The following is a 19828-nucleotide window of genomic DNA, read 5'->3' on the forward strand; positions in this document are numbered from 1 at the left end:
GCTAGCCTGAGACAGCATCTCCACGCTCTAAGTCCTCCTCTGATGCACTGCCGTCACTGTTTCCGGCCATCCTTAAGCCTGGTTCAGGGTCCACTTAATGTGGACATGCTAGTTCGAATTAGCACAACGCTAATTCGAACTAGTTTTTTAGTCTGGATCCGTTAGTTCGAATTAGCTTAGTTCGAATTAACGTTGTAGTGTAGACGTACCCCTATTTAGTAGGTACAAAAGAAATTTCCCTGTCCTATTATTGTTTTCATCTTATCTTATTAGTATCCTCAAATCACTTCATAATGTGATCAAGTATTATACTTGCTTCAGGAAAGGTGTGGGATCAGGATTGGTTGGGAAAAAATCCATAAGATTTTTATTTATGAATTTTACTAAATCAATTTACCATTTTATACGTCCAGCAATTTATAATGTGGAAATACATTAAAAGAACATAGCATGTCAATTAAAGCAGGATTAAAAACTAGTATTAGGCATATAATCAGTTGGGATGTCCAAGCTCAAGATAAGACTGAATATACTTACAAGGGTTAAAAAGAGTCTGGTCTTTGTCAACACTGCATAAAAATATATACAGTGTATGCTAGAAAAGTACAGTCCTGCATAGTACATAAATATAACATCATATGAATGTATGCCTTTGTTTGTCATCACATTTATAACATATCCGGACATACAATTCTGAGAACTAGATATGCTAAGTATATACATGCACACCCATGCATCGTAACTGATTTTACAAAGTACACACTATTGTACTCACGTTTACCTGGCAGCAAGGCTAAGACTCAAGGACCTGATTTTTAAAACAGCGCTCCCATATTGCAAATATATTTTTTTAAAGAATATAAATACTCCTATACAGATATCTAACCACCAAAATGTACTTGAAAATCAGACAGGCATTTATAGGCCTACAAAATTATTACCTCATTTCACTGTATAGGAAATATGAGAACTGAAGGTAAACACCTTTTGAAAAACAGTACCTACATCTCCATTTTTAGAGTCCCATTCTGCCATTACAGTTTTTTTGTTTGTTTGTTTGTTTGTTTGTTTGTTTGTTTAAACAGCAACATTTGGAATTAACTCTGTTGGTCTGTTTTCTGACTGTAAAGGCCAAACCCATCTCCATGGATGTGACAGGCTATTTGAATGCCATCAGATTGGCATTTAAGCTTCTATACCTTCTAAATACAGCATGTAGCAGAATTATATTCTCTCTCTCAGGCTATGTCTAGACTTCAGGCTTCTTTCGGAAGAAACTTTTCCAGACGAGATCTTCCAGAAAAACTTCTCTTGAAAGAGAGGATCCACACAGTAAAAGCACATTGAAAAAGTGATCTGCTTTTTCGAAAGACAGCGTCCACATTGATTGGATGCTATCTCACATTTAAGTTGTGATTACTATGGATGGAGTGGCCACTAGGGCACCTGTGCTTTTTTCTGGAGGCCTCTTCTTTAAAACAAAAAACAAAGAAACAAACAAAAAAAACCCTCTTCCGCATCCACACATGCCTTTTTCCAAAAAAGCTCCTGCGTTCTTTCGACTTTCTGTTGAAAGAACACAATTGTAGTATGGATGTAACTGGAGTATTTTGGGAAAAACAGTCATTTTTCCAGAAAAAATCTGCAGTATAGACATGCTGTCAGTCTTCAGTACTTGGGAATGGCACCAGAGATGTACAGATGGTGTGCAGTACACAGCCCACAAGTCAAAGGTGCTTTCCTTCCAGATAACTGAGGGGCATCTGGAAATTCCTCAAAGGAGCATCATTCTCTGTGGACAAATCCACATGGTCCCAATCATCACTATCTTTCTGCAGTAATATCTGTGGGACAAGAATTGGGAATGGGGTAAATACAGGAGAAATAAGTTCTTGACCCCTTCCCTCCTCCCCTGCTGCAACACTTACCCTAACAGTTTCATGGCATGCCCCTGTGGAGTGATTCCACTGTCCCCAAGTCAGAGCTACATCAGCAGCAACATTGGTCAGTCTGGTGAGGAGGCAGCCTACATGGCTGTAAGGAATTGAGTCCTGTTTTTAAAGACAGAGTCAGGATTTGTCCCCATTGTGTACTACATTATTTCCACTGTCAGTAATAAGAGTTGGGTTGTCTAAAGTGCTGTATCTGCTCTTCCGGTTGCAACCGCAGCTCCTACTGAAATTAGTGAGACTGACTCCAGGCAGTGTATAGCATTGAGTGAAGAGTTTAGACCCCCCAAGTACAATGCTCATTGGCATTCTGCTGTTGCTCAGAAAAGGCAAGCCTGGTGTTTTGTGATGATGGATCTCCAAATGGGGCATACTTTAACAAAAGTGGGTGGATTTAGCAAAGTGCATAAATTCTTTACATGCTACTGTCTGAAACAGGCTGATCCTGAGCCAGTCTAGTGAGCATAAGTTACAGCTGGCTTTTGCTGGAATAGTTTGTGCTCTTGACTCCTCATTTTTGTAGCCAGTAGGGAGTTGTCAAGCTACATGTGTTTTTAAACTTCTTTCAGCTAAATCAGAGATCCAAAAGCAAAATATACCACTCAAGGGTATCATGTGGAGTTGTGACATTCCCTGGAGGGCTTGGAGGTCTATAAACCAATGAATGGATTACATTGAGTCATAAATGTAGTATTTTCATCCATGACAGATATAATCTTGAGCCTGTATTTTTCACGTTACTTATCTCTTTGAGGACATAATGTGTGACAGAACAGATCTGCATAGGGATTTTATATAAACCGTACTGCAATAAATATCAGTCATGTATGCTTTATTCCTTGACTCTACATATTTCGAGAAGTTACCAGGCACGGGTGGGGTATAAGAAATGGAAATGTACATATTTCTTGGTTATACATATACTCTTGCTACTTTCTTCCTGCTCCGCCCCCATACATTAGATTCCCAGTTATTCTTTTGTGATCATCTTTTAGAAATAGCCAACTTGCCTGTTTCCATCTGCACCTGGCCAGTGGTGGCAACCTTCTATTTCCTGATACTCTTTTCTTCTGGACTTTGTTATTATTATCCATGCCATTATCACACCAACATTAGGCTCTGGCAATGTGTGCCACCCAAGCAGGAACAGTAGCTAGCAGAAAGCAGTAACTTGCTGATTAATCATTGTATCTACCAGGAAATACATGGTGCCCGTGCTCTGGGATCTGGATTGATTGACTACTGATTTTCACATAAATTTTAATTTTTTAGCTATGAAACACTAACTGGCCTGAGACATGCCTAAGAGAAAAATCAGTTTTCATACCTGTATTGCCAGAGCAACTATTATCAGAGTTGTTGAAGTTCAACTCAGAGGGACTGGAGTCCCTCTGTGTGAAAGAGAGGGAAATGATAGCAGGCCATTGGTTGGCGGGGCTTCCTCAAGTTTTGAACACATGTCCTCTCTTTATGTGGAATATCCTGGATGTGATGACCTTCAGGACATGCTACACAGACCACCTGTTTGCTAGGGCTCTTGGGAAGGCACGTGTATATGGGTGGGATGCATTAGGCAACTTTGAACTACTAGTTAGTTGAGTTGATTTAATTTTGTTGGTGGGGAGGGAGAGGTTTTGCTGGTGGATTTCTCTTGTGCAATTATCATTCTAAATAGAGACATATCTGTTTTGTGAAAAAGATGGATCTCATGCTCCAATGCTGTGAGCTCCACTGTACTCCTGGAAGGACATTTGAATTAGACAGCTAGAATGAGGCACATTAAAAACTAATTACTTTTGCCATGTTTATCAATATGGAATAAACACTAGCCACACTGGGCCTGGCTCGCCTAAAATTCAAAGACTTTAACACAGTTCACAACTAGATCCAACAAAAAAAGTAGAATGAAAGTTCTCTATGAAGTATTCAGAGATTGAAAAAATCTTCCAAGTAAGCATTTACATTTTAAAGGTGAATTTGGTCTTCAGAGCATTTTTAAAAGGTTTTAAGGGGGGAAACTGGATCATAGTTATTTCAGATATTAAAACATGTTCCATAAAGTAAAGTAATGTTATTTTTTCAAATGGTATTCCTGTCAAAGCAAAGTGCCAGCATGTGTACACGAGGTCTGTATTCAGTAGGGCTTTTTTTTCCTTTGTCATAAACCTTGTTGATTTAAAAAATGAACAAAGATGAATCAGGTGGTAAATATATTCATGTAATCATTTTCATTAATAAGACATTATAAATAATAGAGGGAAGGTTTTAAGTGTATAATTTTCTGTAACACAACTGAGATTTTTTTTCACATCTTCAGCAGTAAGTTAATTAGAATCACCTGCATTTTCTTGGGCAGACACCAAATGGATTGCAAACAAAAACAGATTAAAATAGCTATAGCTCATGGCATACAGATGACAAGATTCACAAAGAGGACAATCAGGCAATGAAAACCTCCTTTCTTTCAAACATTTTTAAAGGAAATTCAGCTCCTGTGATTCCCCTTGTAAAAGGACGTTTGTAAGTGTTTCACTGAAAGACTAGAATGGCTTTGTTTCTGATCCCATGATGAGTGAAAGAAATGTTTAAGAAAGATCACTTTACAGAGAGATTCAGACTGAAATGTGATGACTGTGATTCAAGCCAAGCCAAAAATTACAGCTCAGAATTAAAGGGGATGGACGTGGCTTGGGAATCCATTTTCCCACATTCCTCAATCTCAGTCATCCCAGCCAATGTTTAAGAGAAAATGCAGTGGAAAACAATGAGATCATTTTGTTTAGCTACAAAAAATGAGGATTAAAAAATGGCAAGAATATGTATTAGTGGCAACTCCTTTTTTTTTTACAGTCAACATACTGAATGTGTGCTGTAACTTTGACGTATTCTAAGCAAATATCTTCAAAATTTAGTTTTCTTGTTTGTCACAGTGAACTTTCTGAATAAGTCTTGCTGTTCCTGTTCTATTAAACTACAAACTTCTTGGACATCAGAAATAATGCTCTACAACTAAGAGAACGATTACGCAAACTTGATTGAGGTATTGAACAATGCTGTATGCTGATGAGCCGAGTACTTGTTAAATTGCACTCATGTTTTTATACTGTTGTTGACCTTCTTTCATTATACAAATATGTCTAAGTAAACAATCTGCCACCAAGTGCTATGAAACAGAACAAAGCAAATTACATAATACATTTATGGACTGATACACAAAAGTACATCAGTTCAAAGGAAAATAATATTGACAAAATTTAAAATGGTATAGATTTTATACACACTCTTCGTTATTTAATTAAAATCTTGCAATCATTCCCATTAAAACATGTTCAATTATTGGGCTTTGCAACAGGATGTGATTCTCTGCCATGGCACCTCTTGCTGGTCACTCAGGGAATTAGCTCTTCAGCCCTGGAGCCCTCCCCCCCCCCCCCTTCTGACTGGTGTCACATCTGATTTTAGCCTTTTATTCTCCACCACTTTGTGTTAGGACTCACATCCTTCCGAGACAATGACACCCTCCCATTTAGGTACTGCCTTGTCATAGTGCCCCAACACTCTGGGGTCCTCCTCCTCAGGGAACCCCCAACCCTCTACACCCTACTTGCCTCAGCAACCCTATTACCAGTCTTCATCTAGCCCCTGCCCTCAAGGGCAAACTGCAGTCTGAAATGGCCACTCATCATAGGCAAGGGGTGTGAACCTGCTGCCTTCTGCTGTCCTGGCTACCTCTCTGCAGCTCTAGTAGCCTAAGGCTTTGTCTTTGGGCCTGCAGCCTGGGAGCTTGCTGGTCAGAGCTTCCCCAGCTCTGCCTGCCTTTCCCCAGTACTGCTCAGTGTCAGGAAACTTCTAGAGCTGGCAGCTAGGCCCCTCCTGTTCCACATCTGGAGCAACAGTGAGTGAGACTTTCCTCCCCTGCCCAGCCTTTATTTATACTGCCCTCAGCTGGGCCCTAATTGTCTAATATCTGCAACAGCTGCTTGTTCCACTGCCCCAGCCCTCTCCCAGGCTGGGTTTTAACCCTTAAAGGGACAGTGTGGGGCAGACATAATTTTTAAACATGAAACAAGAGATTTGGCTGGTATTGTTGGTAGTGGACAAGACGTCTATAAAGAGAGAAAGAGAAATGGGAATTATCTAGAACCAGAAAGTGAAAGCTTTCAGAAGTGTAAAGTTATTAAAAGGAATGAGATGGAATGTTTCAAAAGGAATGTTTCAAAAGCGTATGTGCTAGTGTGTGCAAGAGGTGCAAGCTAGAAACTGTAAAAATACAAATCCAGACCCCTGAGTTTTTTGTCACAGATAAGTCAAAGTTTTTGACCAGTTTCGCTGGTGTCTGCAGTTCTCAATCAGATTTCCATCTCATTCCTTTTGTTGCATCTTTTATTTATCACTGCAAGGAAAATCTGATTCTCGCTTCATATTGGAATGCTGCTATAACTCTTTGATCATGTCACACAACACTGATAAAATACAAAATCACATTCCACACTTACTTGACTTTCAAGAAGAATGACAAAGGCTTGTCTCATTTCCTAAAGTGTTTCACCAAACCCTCACACCAGTATCTAGCTTTGGAATGCCTAAGTGGCCTGCTGTTGTTGGGTTATTTGGTTTGGGTTTTATTTTAAAATGTGAAATCTTTCTGGAGCATTCGTGATCTGTGTCAGCTTAGACTTGGACCTAAAAGATAGTCCTATGCTGGCACAAAGGGGCTATAAAGCACTATGACCACTCCAGTCTCTAACGAAGTTCCCTAGCATAAAAAGTCACTGGTCAGCTTGGAGCGATACAGAGAATCAGGGGTCTGCTAAGAAATAGGGAAGCTCAGGAAAATGTAGCAAGTTCGATGTTCAACAACTGAATTCTCTAGTAGACAACTAAAGCAAGCACTTCTCTGAATGGGAAATATACAACTCGTCTCAGTCGGAATTACACCAGTGGAATCACTTCAAATGACCCAGAAATGAACCAGAAACTTCCTCTGTACTGTTCCAGACTAGTGATAGGCCACAATCCCAGGGTAAGGCTCTCCTTTTATCATAATCCAACCAATTCAAATATGCCTTTCCACTCATCCATCATAAAAAGACCAAAGTTATTCTTAGAGCATGCAACTGACCCAGACAGTTTGTTTCCTGGAACATCTGGGAACCCTTCCTCCTTTAAGGATCTGTCCCTTCCTGCATATTCTAACTCAGGAAGCAATATCAGACACCCCAATCCAAACCCACTTCATATCATAGCATAGTGTTTAGATAGCCATCAGATCTAGAATGTCCATATTTGGAAGTTGTCCAAGCCATTCTTATTCAGATTAGAAAAGATTCAACTAGGAACTTCTACCTAGTTAAATGGAGTGTGTGTGGGAGGGGTGAAGGGGGGGGGAAGAGGACAGGGTTTCTACCTGGGTACAGCACAATCAGTCTTCCTTAGGCTTTGCAGATGTCTCAGTCATTTTAGGTTATCTTCTGTCACCAAAGAACTTGGGTGCTTTCCTTAGCTTCTGGAAAGTCATCTCACAGCAATCAATACCATTCTTCCTCTGGTGGACAGGTATTCCATTTTTATTCACCCAACAACAGTTAGATTCCAGAAGGGCCTGGTCAAGGACTTTCTACTAGTGGTCAATCCTACACCTCAATTGGATCTTAATCCCATCATGTCAATATGAAACTTTGTTGGCCAAATGGCATAGCTTTCCATTAATTTTGCATATTAGTTACTATTACTTTGGCCAGAAAGGTGAGCAAAATAGGAGTACTCAGAGCTCATCCACCATATGCCATTTTTCAGAAGAAGAGGGTTTCCCTTCATTTTCATCCTAAATTCCTCTTAGGGTAATTTCTGAATTCCATACCAACCAACCTATCCACTTACCTAGTTTCTTCTCACAATTACATGTTTCTACAGAAGAGAAATGACTTTATTCCCTGGATGAAATACGTGCCTTGGTATTCTATTTGCAAAGAACCAAAGCAATCAGAAAATCACCAGGAACGTTTTTATAGCAGAAAGATCATGAGGACAAGCAATATCTTCTAAAAGAAACTCAAAATAGATTTTTGTTTGCATCATTACATGCTATGTTCCTTCCCTAGATGGGGTAAGGGCACACTTCATGAGAGCACAACCAGGTTATGCAGCATCTCTACAGAAGGTGCTACTACTGGATGTATGCAAAGCAGCTTCCTAGAAATATTATATGCCAATATTATATGCTGTGGGAACTACAGTTTTTCAAGCATCTTTACTGTAAGCATTCTCAAGATCTCTCCAGTCAGAATACTCCTTGTCAGTCACACACATGTGGAATTCACTTAGGGTATGTCTTCACTTGCACCCTCTTTTGAGAGAGGGATGCAAATGAAGACATTTGAAATTGCAAATGAAGCCAGGATTTAAATGCCCCACGATTTGTTTTCATATTCGCATTATGGTGCTATTTCAAAATAGCGCTGTTTCAAAATAACTGACGCTCTTAAGACGCGGTTATTTCGAGAGAAAACCCCTCTCTCAAAATAACCCTTATTCCTCATACAATGAGATTTACCAGTTATTTCGAGAGAAGGGTTTTCTCTCGAAATAACTGCATCTTAACAATGTCTGTTATTTTGAAATAGCGCTATTTCAAATTAGTGCCATAATGTAAATATGCAAATGAAGCATGTGATATTTAAATCCCGGCTTCGTATGCAATTTCAAATGTCTTCATTTGCATCCCTCTCTCGAAAGAGGGTGCAAGTGTAGACATGCCCTCAGGGAATCAGCACTCAAAGAACAAATGGAAGTTCTTTGAAATATGTGGCCCCTAGTTGTGTTCTACTACTCACCCTACATTCCCTGTGCTTCAGATCTGATTAGATTTGCAGTTAGAAGAGGAAGGGCATTGTCTTTCCTAGCACAGAAGTTAAACTGGCTGGTCTGTAGTTTCCTGGATTGTATTTATTTCCCTTTTTATAGAGGGGCCCTATATTTGCCCTTTTCCAATCTTCTGGAATCTCTCCTGTCTTCTATGATTTTTCAAAGATGATAGCTAAGGCTCAGATACCTCCTCTGTCAGCTCCACAGAATCATCTCTGTGCTGTGTATTAAAGCTAACCTTACAGATGTGCTTTCTGCCTGTCAGGGGGTCCGCACCCCCGTGCGCCTCAGTGCCCCGACTGTCTTCATATAGCCCATCGCAGGGCAGAATACAGTCTGTATGGGTTGCTCATCATAGGCATCACAGCAGTTTATACTGGCCCTTTAAACAGGCCGAGTCTACAAACAGATTCTCGTCGTAGCTGGGCACCCCCCCGGTAGGGGGACCCGGGCCCACCCTACTCCACCGGGTCCCGGCCCAGGGCCCTGTGAGCAACCAGGTATAGGGTCACTCCCTCGGTGGGGCTAGCTAGCCAAAACCCACCAAGTCTCTCGGGCTAGGAGGGGCGCCTCCCGCTCCTGCCCTGGGCCACTTCCTACCTGGCCTTGCCCAGCTGGCTGCAATCTCCAGGCCGGCGTCCCCTCGGCAGGTAGTCTCCAGGTGACACCAACTCGCCTCTGCTTTCCTCCAGGCCTCTCCTGGAGTCCCCGGCACCTGCTGAGGGAGAGCTTCCCTCTCCAGTCCCTCTCCTGCAGCTGTATCCCTCCCCGGAGCTCTTGCTGCCTCTGCAGTCAGACCTGCCCTCCTCTCCAGCAACTGGGCCTCTCCTTTTATAGCTGGCAGCTGGGCTCATTAGCCTAACCATCTCAGCTGGTCTTCCAGCTTCCCTCAGGCTCGGGGCCTGAGTCTTGGGCTTAAAGGCCCAGTGCAGGGCAGGCGCCCTGTCACACACCTTCCCCTTCGGCTCGTGCTTCCCTTCTTCCGCCAGTCCCAGCCGGGCCTCTCTTATCCCTTCCCTCGGGGCCTGGTATCCCCTGGAGGCCTTAACTGCCCTCGGGCTCGCCCTCGCGGCCTCTGAGCATGCGCCGCAATGTCGGCGGGTCGGCAGGCGTGCTCCCCAGAGGGTCACCCCGCCAATGCTGGTCTGGGACTCCACTGCCCCCTCTCTCGCCCCTTCTCCCAGGACTCCATCCCCTTCCGCCGCCTCGCTATTGGCTAGGGACCTAGAAAAAAAATCTGCATTGTTATGGGTTTTCCCCGGCCTATGACAGACCTCAAATTTATAAGGCTGCAAGGCCAAGTACCATCTCATGACCCGCGGATTGGTTTCCTTCATCGTCTGGATCCATCGTAATGGTGCGTGGTCTGTTATCAAGGTGAAGGTCCCCCCTAGCAGATAATAGCGGAGTGCCTCTATTGCCCACTTAGCTGCCAGGGCCTCTTTCTCGATCGTGGCATATTGTAGCTCCTGGGGTAGTAATTTCCTGCTCAAATACAGGATGGGGTGTTCCTCCCCCTCCTGCTCCTGCGAGAGGACGGCTCCTAGTCCTCGGTCGGATGCGTCTGTCTGTACTATAAATGGTTTAGTAAAGTCCGGTTGATGGAGAACCGGTGTCTGCATCAATCGGCGCTTTAACGTTTGGAACGCTTTCTCACATTGCGCAGTCCACTGGACCCTTTGGGGTCGTGCATTTTGGGTCAAGTCTGTCAAGGGCGCCGCAATCGTGGCAAACTCCGGGATGAACCGCCGATAGTAACTGGCTAATCCCAGGAATTGGCGAACTTGCCTTTTTGTGGTGGGGGCTTTGTAGCTTCGTAGGGCCTCCACCTTGTCCACCTGCGGTTTTATCCTTCCCTGCCCCACCACATAACCTAAATAGGATACTTCCCTTTGTCCAAAGTGACACTTACCGGGGTTAGCCGTGAGTTTGGCGTCGACCAGGGCCCCAAGGACCGCCTTTAGATGTTGCAGATGTTCCCGCCAGGTTTCACTATAAATGACAATGTCATCAATATATGCAGCAGCATATTCCTGATGTTTGTATAATACCTTGTCCATTAACCTCTGGAACGTCGCTGCTGCCCCGTTCAATCCAAATGGCATTGTGGTGAACTGGAACAGGCCAAATGGTGTGGCAAATGCGGTCTTATCCTCCGAGGCTGGCGTCAAAGGAATCTGCCAATACCCCTTAGTGAGGTCGAGCGTAGAGATGTAATGTGCTTTACCCAACCGTTCCAACAGTTCATTTACTCTGGGCATAGGATAAGCGTCAAATCGTGAAATTGCGTTGACTTTCCGGAAGTCTATGCAGAAGCGCATCGTGCCGTCAGACTTAGGCACCAATACGATGGGACTGCGCCACTCGCTTCGCGACTCCCTGACCACCCCCATTTGCAACATCCGTTGCAGCTCTTCCCGAACGGGCTCCCACATTTTCCTGGGGAGGGGCCGTATGTGGTCCCGGATCTTTTTACCTGGGGTTGTCGCGATATGGTGGCTCGTCAAGGCAGTCTTGCCCGGTTGTGTAGTTAAGACCTGTTTGTATTCCCGCAGAAGGGCGTTCATCTCTCGGCGTTGTGCCTCCGTCAACTCTGCCCCGATATGCGTTGCCCCCTCTGCCTCCAAGTCGCCTCCCCAGGGTCCAAGCTCCGGCTCTGGTTGCTGTAAGGTGACAAGCATACCCTCCCGTGCATTCCACTTCTTTAGTAAATTGACATGATAGATCTGCTTGTCTTTCCGTTTTCCTGATAATCTGATCTCGTAATCAACTGGCCCTACCTGCTGTATGACCTCGAAGGGTCCTTGCCATTTGGCCAGTAATTTCGAGTCTGGTGTTGGTAACAGCAGGAGTACCCTGTCGCCTGGTTGAAATGTTCTGGATTTGGCCCCTCGATTATAATATTGGGCCTGCCTATTTTGGGCTTGGAGAAGATTCTCTTTAGCCAGTTCACCTACGGTTCGGAGTCGTTTTTGTAAGTCCAAAATATACGGTACCGTACCCTTCACCCTTGAATCCTGTTCCTCCCAGGCCTCCCGCACCAAGTCCAATATCCCCCGGGGTTGTCGGCCATACAGCAATTCAAATGGGGAAAATCCCGTTGAGGCCTGGGGCACCTCCCGGACTGCGAATAATAAGGCCGGTAATAACCGGTCCCAGTCCTTTGGGTCTAGCTCCACAAACCGCCGCAACATCCCCTTTAGTGTCCTGTTAAAGCGTTCGACAAGTCCATCTGTCTGAGGATGGTAAACTGAGGTACGCAATGCCTTAATGTTTAATAGGCGGCAAAGTTCTGCCATCAGCTTAGAGGTCACATTGGTCCCTTGGTCTGTTAATATTTCCCTCGGGATTCCCACCCGGGAGAATACTTGCACCAATTCCTGTGCCAGCGTTGACGCTGTCGTATTCTTAAGGGGGACCGCCTCCGGGTATCGGGTGGCATAGTCAATTATAACCATTATATATTGATGTCCTCTTCGGGACCTCTCCAGAGGTCCTACTAGGTCTAAAGCCACCCGGTCGAATGGTACCTCTACCACGGGGAGGGGAACTAAAGGGGCTTTTGGTACCCCTCCCTGTCCCGTCTTCTGGCAGTCTGGGCAGGACTCACAAAAGTCTCGGACTTCCTTATAAATCCCCGGCCAAAAGAACCTTTGTGTTATGCGCTGTAGGGTTTTTTCACGCCCCAAATGGCCTGCCCAGGGATTAGCATGCGCAAGGTCTAATACCCGCCTTCGGAATCTTGCCGGGACCAACAGCTGGGTAACCTCCGTCTGCCCTTCAGCCGTCCGCGCGACCCGATATAATCGGTCGGCTCTTACCTCGAATCGCGGGGTTGGTCGGGGCGCTGTCCCGTCGGGGTCTCCGTTCTCTCCCGTCGCTTGTTCCCAGGCATGGGTTAAGGAGGGGTCTTCTCGCTGGTCTCTTTGGAAGTCCTCTTCCCCTCCTACCTCCTCTGAAGCGAGGGTTTTCTCCGGTTCGGGCTCCTCCCTTGGCCCTTGGGACATGCCCCTTGTCGAGTTCGCCACCCCAGCTGGTGGCGGTTGCTCCTGCGCATCCCATTCATGCAGGATGCGTCTGAACCCCGGCCAGTCCCGGCCCAGTAGTACCGGATATACCAGTTTCGGGGCTAATGCTACCCGGCAGATCGCTTCGTCCACCCCATCTGACAGGCGAACCCACCCCGTGGGGTAAGTCCGGACATCTCCATGTATGCATTGCATGGAGATGTTTCCCCCTGCTGCCTCCCACTCTGGGACCAGCTCTGTCCGTACCATGGTCTGGCTGCACCCAGAGTCCACCAGGGCGGTCACTGTCTTCCCCTCCAGCTTTACCTGTAGGGTAATCTTTGTCCTATCCTGTGGTCTCGCTCGGAGGTCTGCAGCCATCACCTGGCCATACACACCCTCGGTAGGGGCGTCCCCGGCCTGCCGGGGTCCTATGGGTACCGGCCCGTACGACCTCTGTGAGGGCTTCCCGCCTGAGCTCCCTTGCTCCTTGATTCCACCCGGGTCCAAACCACCTTCTGTTCGCCCTTCGGTTCCCCTTAACGTCAAGGGCTGGTGGTCCCCCGGCCTCCTCCCGGGGCTTTGGCTCTTCATCCTTCCCCTTGAGCAGGCTGGGGCTTCCCCGGTCCTACTCGGACATGCCCTCCGTAGGTGGCCGGGCTCCCCACAGGCCCAGCATATCCGTGCCTCCCCAGTTACCTTCACCGGGGCTGCTCTCCCTTTGTTCCTATTAGTTGGGTGGGGCCTCCTGGCTCCCACCCCATAGGGGCACTCCTTCCTCACGTGTCCCTTGCGCCCACAGGCCCCACACGTTTTCAGGCTCGGCCTTTGCCCCCAACTCTTGGGGCCTGGTTTATTATGGGGTCCAGGGTCACCCCTTTTCCGTGGCCGGCTCCCCCTTTTCCATGGCCAAGCCTGTAGGGCCTCCCAGGCCCTCCAATACTTATTCATTCTCATAAGGAAAAAAAAAATTTTTTTTTTTTTTTTTTCAACTCCCGTTCTAGTCCCGTGGCCGACGGACCACTATTGGTTCATGAAGACCCCTCTTTTACCTTTGGGTTGGGGTGATGCCCACATTCTCCACCATCTGTCAGGGGGTCCGCACCCCCGTGCGCCTCAGTGCCCCGACTGTCTTCATATAGCCCATCGCAGGGCAGAATACAGTCTGTATGGGTTGCTCATCATAGGCATCACAGCAGTTTATACTGGCCCTTTAAACAGGCCGAGTCTACAAACAGATTCTCGTCGTAGCTGGGCACCCCCCCGGTAGGGGGACCCGGGCCCACCCTACTCCCCCGGGTCCCGGCCCAGGGCCCTGTGAGCAACCAGGTATAGGGTCACTCCCTCGGTGGGGCTAGCTAGCCAAAACCCACCAAGTCTCTCGGGCTAGGAGGGGCGCCTCCCGCTCCTGCCCTGGGCCACTTCCTACCTGGCCTTGCCCAGCTGGCTGCAATCTCCAGGCCGGCGTCCCCTCGGCAGGTAGTCTCCAGGTGACACCAACTCGCCTCTGCTTTCCTCCAGGCCTCTCCTGGAGTCCCCGGCACCTGCTGAGGGAGAGCTTCCCTCTCCAGTCCCTCTCCTGCAGCTGTATCCCTCCCCGGAGCTCTTGCTGCCTCTGCAGTCAGACCTGCCCTCCTCTCCAGCAACTGGGCCTCTCCTTTTATAGCTGGCAGCTGGGCTCATTAGCCTAACCATCTCAGCTGGTCTTCCAGCTTCCCTCAGGCTCGGGGCCTGAGTCTTGGGCTTAAAGGCCCAGTGCAGGGCAGGCGCCCTGTCACACTGCCTCTTTGCAATCAGCAACATTTAATATCTGTGAGTGTGAGAGGGGCTGAACTCTTCAGGGAGGTGTCTCTGGGAACAGTACAAGATGGATTGGTAAAATCTTGAAGTGTTTGCTGGTACTTCAGCAAGACACACAGCATAGCAACATCACAACTTTCACTTCATGAGGCAGGGAGGGTAACACAGTGGCTCACAATTCTGGGTGTCCTGGACAGGACCTCACAATTATGATAAATGCTTGATTGCATAATAATTCTTTAGTTTTAAAAAATATGGTCTTTCTGTTTATCAGGAAGCATAACAGGCTCCTTTGAAATGCAATATTTTTACCATGAATGTAGCTGATTTTAAATGAAAGTACTGCCCAAGGGATGCCTTTCGTCGAGTTTATATTTTATTTTGTTATATCCAATATGATGCCTCTTTTCACATAGCTACAAACCGGTCTTAATACCAGATCTATTTCAGGAAGTAGGTATGTTAAAAGTTTTGAGTGCTCATATATAGGAAATTTTCAAACACTCCAAAATAGTAGATCTTATGATCTAGAAAATAAAAAGTATAGAAAAGTATCTATTAAAAACTCACAAAATATTAATTTAAAGATAACAGAGATGATCTAATGAATCTTAAGATAATGAGTTGGCCCCCATATTTTGTGCTATTATCTTAAACTCAAGCCCAATAAGGGATTTCATTGGAATGAGATGGAGCAGGATTTTAATTCGTGGATGGATAATGTATTAATGACAACTCCTAGTTCAGAAAACAACAACTATTTCAGACATTTCCTTATTTCTAATACCAAGCCCAAACTGAATAATTTGGAAGGTCTGAAAAAAATGTATTATATTTATATTCCCTGCAGTATTTATTCATAATGCTTCTCTATGCTTCCAGATTCCAGGTGAGCCTGCACCTGTAAGTGCAACCATAATGCAAAAAAGGTGATTTTTGCTATAATCCCAGCTCATCTATAAATAAAGAGCTCCAGAAATGTTCTTTTGAGATCTTCAACTCACTTACATAGATTAGTTCACATATTGTTGGATGATGTTTATGTGTCTGACCCAAACCTGCATTCTGTTCCCTTTTAGATTTGCCCATTACTAATACCAAAGTATCCAAATCTATAATATATGATTGCTTTTAACAAGAGCATTGTTATACTCGGTCCATATTCCGGTAGATAAATGAGTTAATTCTGGAGTTGGTTCTTATCCTGTTTTTTTTCTGGAAAGCTTATAAGATTTATGATGGGAATAACTTGGGACAGCATTCTTTCCACTGAGTTCTGACCACCGTTTGTTCTGATAATACCTAATTGTGTGCCCATCCTACTCTAAGCTTCTTAAAAAATATTTGTTACCCTCTAGGGAAAAACCCAGTTATTTTTCTCAATGATAAACAGCATTTTGAAACACAAGAAGATCAGCACATGATGAACAAATAGTCTGACTTTAATACAATGCATTTTTTTTGAATTGTTCTTTGCCACTACACTTTAATGCCAGCAGCAGACAGGATACTTTGAAAATACTTTTGTTTCATCTTGTTCCCTAAATATTTATAGACTGCCATGAAGAAACACTGACAACAGAACAGTGATGTTTTTATTCTTGATAAAGGTGCCCTTAAAATGATTTTCTTTGAAAATTGTTCACAGTATCAAAACATGAGAACCTTCTTTAAAAAAATTTTTTTTACTTGGCCTAATTGGATTTCCAAAATAAGCAGTTTCCAATCCAATTCGGATAATGTGGTAATGAAAAGGATGTCCAAATCCAGCAATTTATGATGGTTTGGTTTAGCTTAACTTTCAAAGTTCTTGGAGCAGAAACTTGATGGCACATGAGCACTATAATTGGTATAAAATTCTCAGGTTTTTCTCTGTCTGCCATATTGCATAGCATCCAAATGAAACGCTAATTACACTTCTTTTCAGGACCCAAGTAAATAACAATGATAATGTTATATGCTCCAGATCATTTTAAAAGGTTTAATGTCCTCCAGTTTATTACATGTTGCCATTTTCACTTGATTCAACTAGTTTAAATAGCATGACATCAAAAGGGCTAAGCTATTCCAGCCTGGTACTACTAATGTGAGAGATTATTATTACATACAGTGTTCTATGTGTGGCTATGACATGCTCTTATTCTGTATCATGAAGGCTTGAGAACTCATTCATGCTAGATTCAAATGGAAGTTCATGTTTCTCTGGGGTTTTTCCCTTTACATTCTGGTTTAGATCCACACACTATACAGTTTAGTGTGGTGCAGATCTTACTCTATGACTACAAGAGTTCTACATTCCTAAATGGGGAGTACTGTGCCTGTCTTACTCTCCCACTTCCTAGAAAAGAGTGAATTATTGAGTTTTAATACAGAGTGGCATTATTTAAACATTTTAGTATCTTCCATTTGCTCATATGTTGTATATCCTGTGTATAGATATTTTCCAAGTGTTATATATAAAACATTTATGAACTATCTTAGATAAACTTTCTCTTTAGCCCTCTATAATGAAAACGAATCTTCCTGACATGAACCATCATTTTCTGCATTAAATTGCCGAGCACCCACTGATCCAGGTCATGCAATGAAATGTACTGATAAAAGGCATATGCAACCAACATGTATACTGGAAATATTATTTCTTTTTCAAATAAATTGTTCAAGATAAACTGAAGCAAGATATGTCTGCATCAATATTTAAAATAAAGAAACCAACCTGTAAGCAACACAACTCAGTTATCAAAAGTTATATCCTCACTGAACAGGAAGCAAGCATAAGAGTAACCTTCACTTATCAAATCAGTAGGGTAACCTGGATATAATGCATCCCAAAGCACCTTTTAGAAATAATACAAATCAAATTGCATGAGACTGATAAAACTAGAACAGCTTCAGAAGGATCTTGTTTTGCTTAGGAAATTTCTGTCACAATATATCTGTTATACTTCAGTTCTCAATCAGCTAAAAACACAATGAATTTGTGGAACAAACTTTGGAGACAGAGATGAGTATCTGCATTGTGTGTAAATGTGCATGTGGGCAAGGATTGAAAAATACAAAGGCTGTTGAAGGTAGTATCGTTTTCCTTTGGAGTTGTTAGTATGCTTGTATGATTATTACTAATAATATAAAAATATATGGTTAATAACATTTAATATTTATACACAGTTTGTTGCTGAGATAATGTTTATTTGGTGAAATATTAAATGATAGGATGATTACTGCTGCCAACCCTGATATTTTTTTCTGCCTTTCTAATGATACTATAGTCAAATCTTTTGAAAGTTTGAGAAAAATCAGTTAAACATTCTTACTAAGACTACACAATTTCCCTCAGAACAAAGAATAGTGATAGAAATGTAGCCGTGTTAGTCTGGGGTAGCTGAAGCAAAATGCAGGACAATGTAGCACTTTAAAGACTAACAAGATGATTTATTAGATGATGAGCTTTCGTGGGCCAGACCCACTTCCTCAGATCAAATAGTGGAAGAAAGTAGTCACAACCATATATACCAAAGGATACAATTTAAAAAAATGAACACATATGAAAAGGACAAATCCCCCCCCCCCCCCCCCCCCGCATCCCCCTCCTGTTCTGAAATGTTCTAAAATGATTTGTCCTTTTCATATGTGTTCATTTTTTTTAATTGTATCCTTTGGTATATATGGTTGTGACTATTTTCTTCCACTACTTGATCTGAGGAAGTGGGTCTGGCCCATGAAAGCTCATCATCTAATAAACCATCTTGTTAGTCTTTAAAGTGCTACATTGTCCTGCATTTTGCCTCAGAACAAAGAAGGCTTCAGCAAGGCATTTCTTCCTTTGCACCATTCTCCTTTACCCACTTCTTAACATGCATAGACAAGTCCTTTTGAATGAGACTGAGGGCCAATGACCTGTTATCCATTTGCAATCTCAAGGGTGAAATTCTGTCCCCTTTGAAGTAAATGGTAGTTTTGCTAGTGACATTAGTGGAGGCATTTCACCCCAGAATCTCAATTTCAAGGACCCAGTCCTAAAATACCCTCATGTTGTCTGTTGTAAACAGGTTGTCCATTCTCCCATTTGGTAGCAGCAAGTGTTTCCAGTAATACCTCCTCTGTGTCTTGTTGACCTGTTATTTTTAAATTTCAAATGGATTTTGGTTGGTTCGGTGGTGTAGCATATGAGCTACAGAAATGCTCTATATTGTATTATAAGCTGTTTTTTTAATTGTTGCTACTTTCATTAGGTAACATTAAGAGGAGAATTTAGATTAGGAGATAGTATCATTGAAACAGAAAAAGTTAGCCTTTTTATTAAAAAAAAGTGGTTAAGACTTGGGTTCCAAGTGATTCATAGCTTCTACAACTCCATTCTGGAGCAATGGCTCTCCCGTAAATCCCCTTCTGCATCCTGCCAATCTGCAGCTTTTACATGTCAAGTCAATATCATTTAGTGTGTTAAATTTTGGAACATGCAGATTTCTTCCTCAGTTCCTATGAGACTGGCAGTTCTCACAGGAATGAAGAGATGGGTTCTTGTATGCTTCAACATGCTTCCACAACATGCATTGAGATGTAAGTTTGAGTGTCTTTAAAGGATAAATGGGGCTCCCGGGCTATCCTTGAAAATACTCTTTATTATTTGCGATAAAACCTCCAGGGCATAAAATCATCAAACTCAATCAACTTGGTACAAAAAAATGTTTAGTAAACAACACATGCATCTCCGATATCCATACCAATTCTTACATATCATAGTTAGTTGGCACAAAACAGTGTCATAGTACAATGTTTTGTAAATAACACACACATCTCTCTAATATACATGCCTATTCTTATATATCATACCTATGTGGCAATCATCTCACTGAATACATGCAATACCAGAAATACAATTCACAGTCTTCAGCTCAAAAAGCCAGTGTCTCTCTACCTGAGAGTAGGTCTACACTGCAACATTTTTCTGGAAAAACTATCCTTATATCCACACTGCTATTGTGTTCTTTCGACAGAAAGTTGAAAGAACGGAGGGGGTTTTCTGACATTGGTAAACCTCTTTCTACTAGGAAGAGCCTTTTTCTGAAAAAGGCATATGTGGACGCAGGAGAAGGAGTTCTTTTGAAAGAAGAGGCCTCCAGGAACTAACACAGGTGCCCTGGTGGCCTCTCTGTGCATACTAATCACAACTTAAATGTGAGATGGCATCCAATCAATGTGAACGCT

General features: G+C 43.5%; 1 protein-coding gene across 4 annotated transcripts in view; it reads left to right on the forward strand.

The window, feature by feature from the left end:
• Positions 1 to 19828, forward strand: part of ARHGAP15 (Rho GTPase activating protein 15) — a 497535-nt gene that overhangs the window by 327337 nt on the left and 150370 nt on the right. The window lies entirely within an intron of this gene.

This window comes from Pelodiscus sinensis, chromosome 7 (genome assembly GCF_052426305.1).
Source record: "Pelodiscus sinensis isolate ZL-2025 chromosome 7, ASM5242630v1, whole genome shotgun sequence".
Lineage (NCBI taxonomy): Eukaryota > Metazoa > Chordata > Testudines > Trionychidae > Pelodiscus > Pelodiscus sinensis.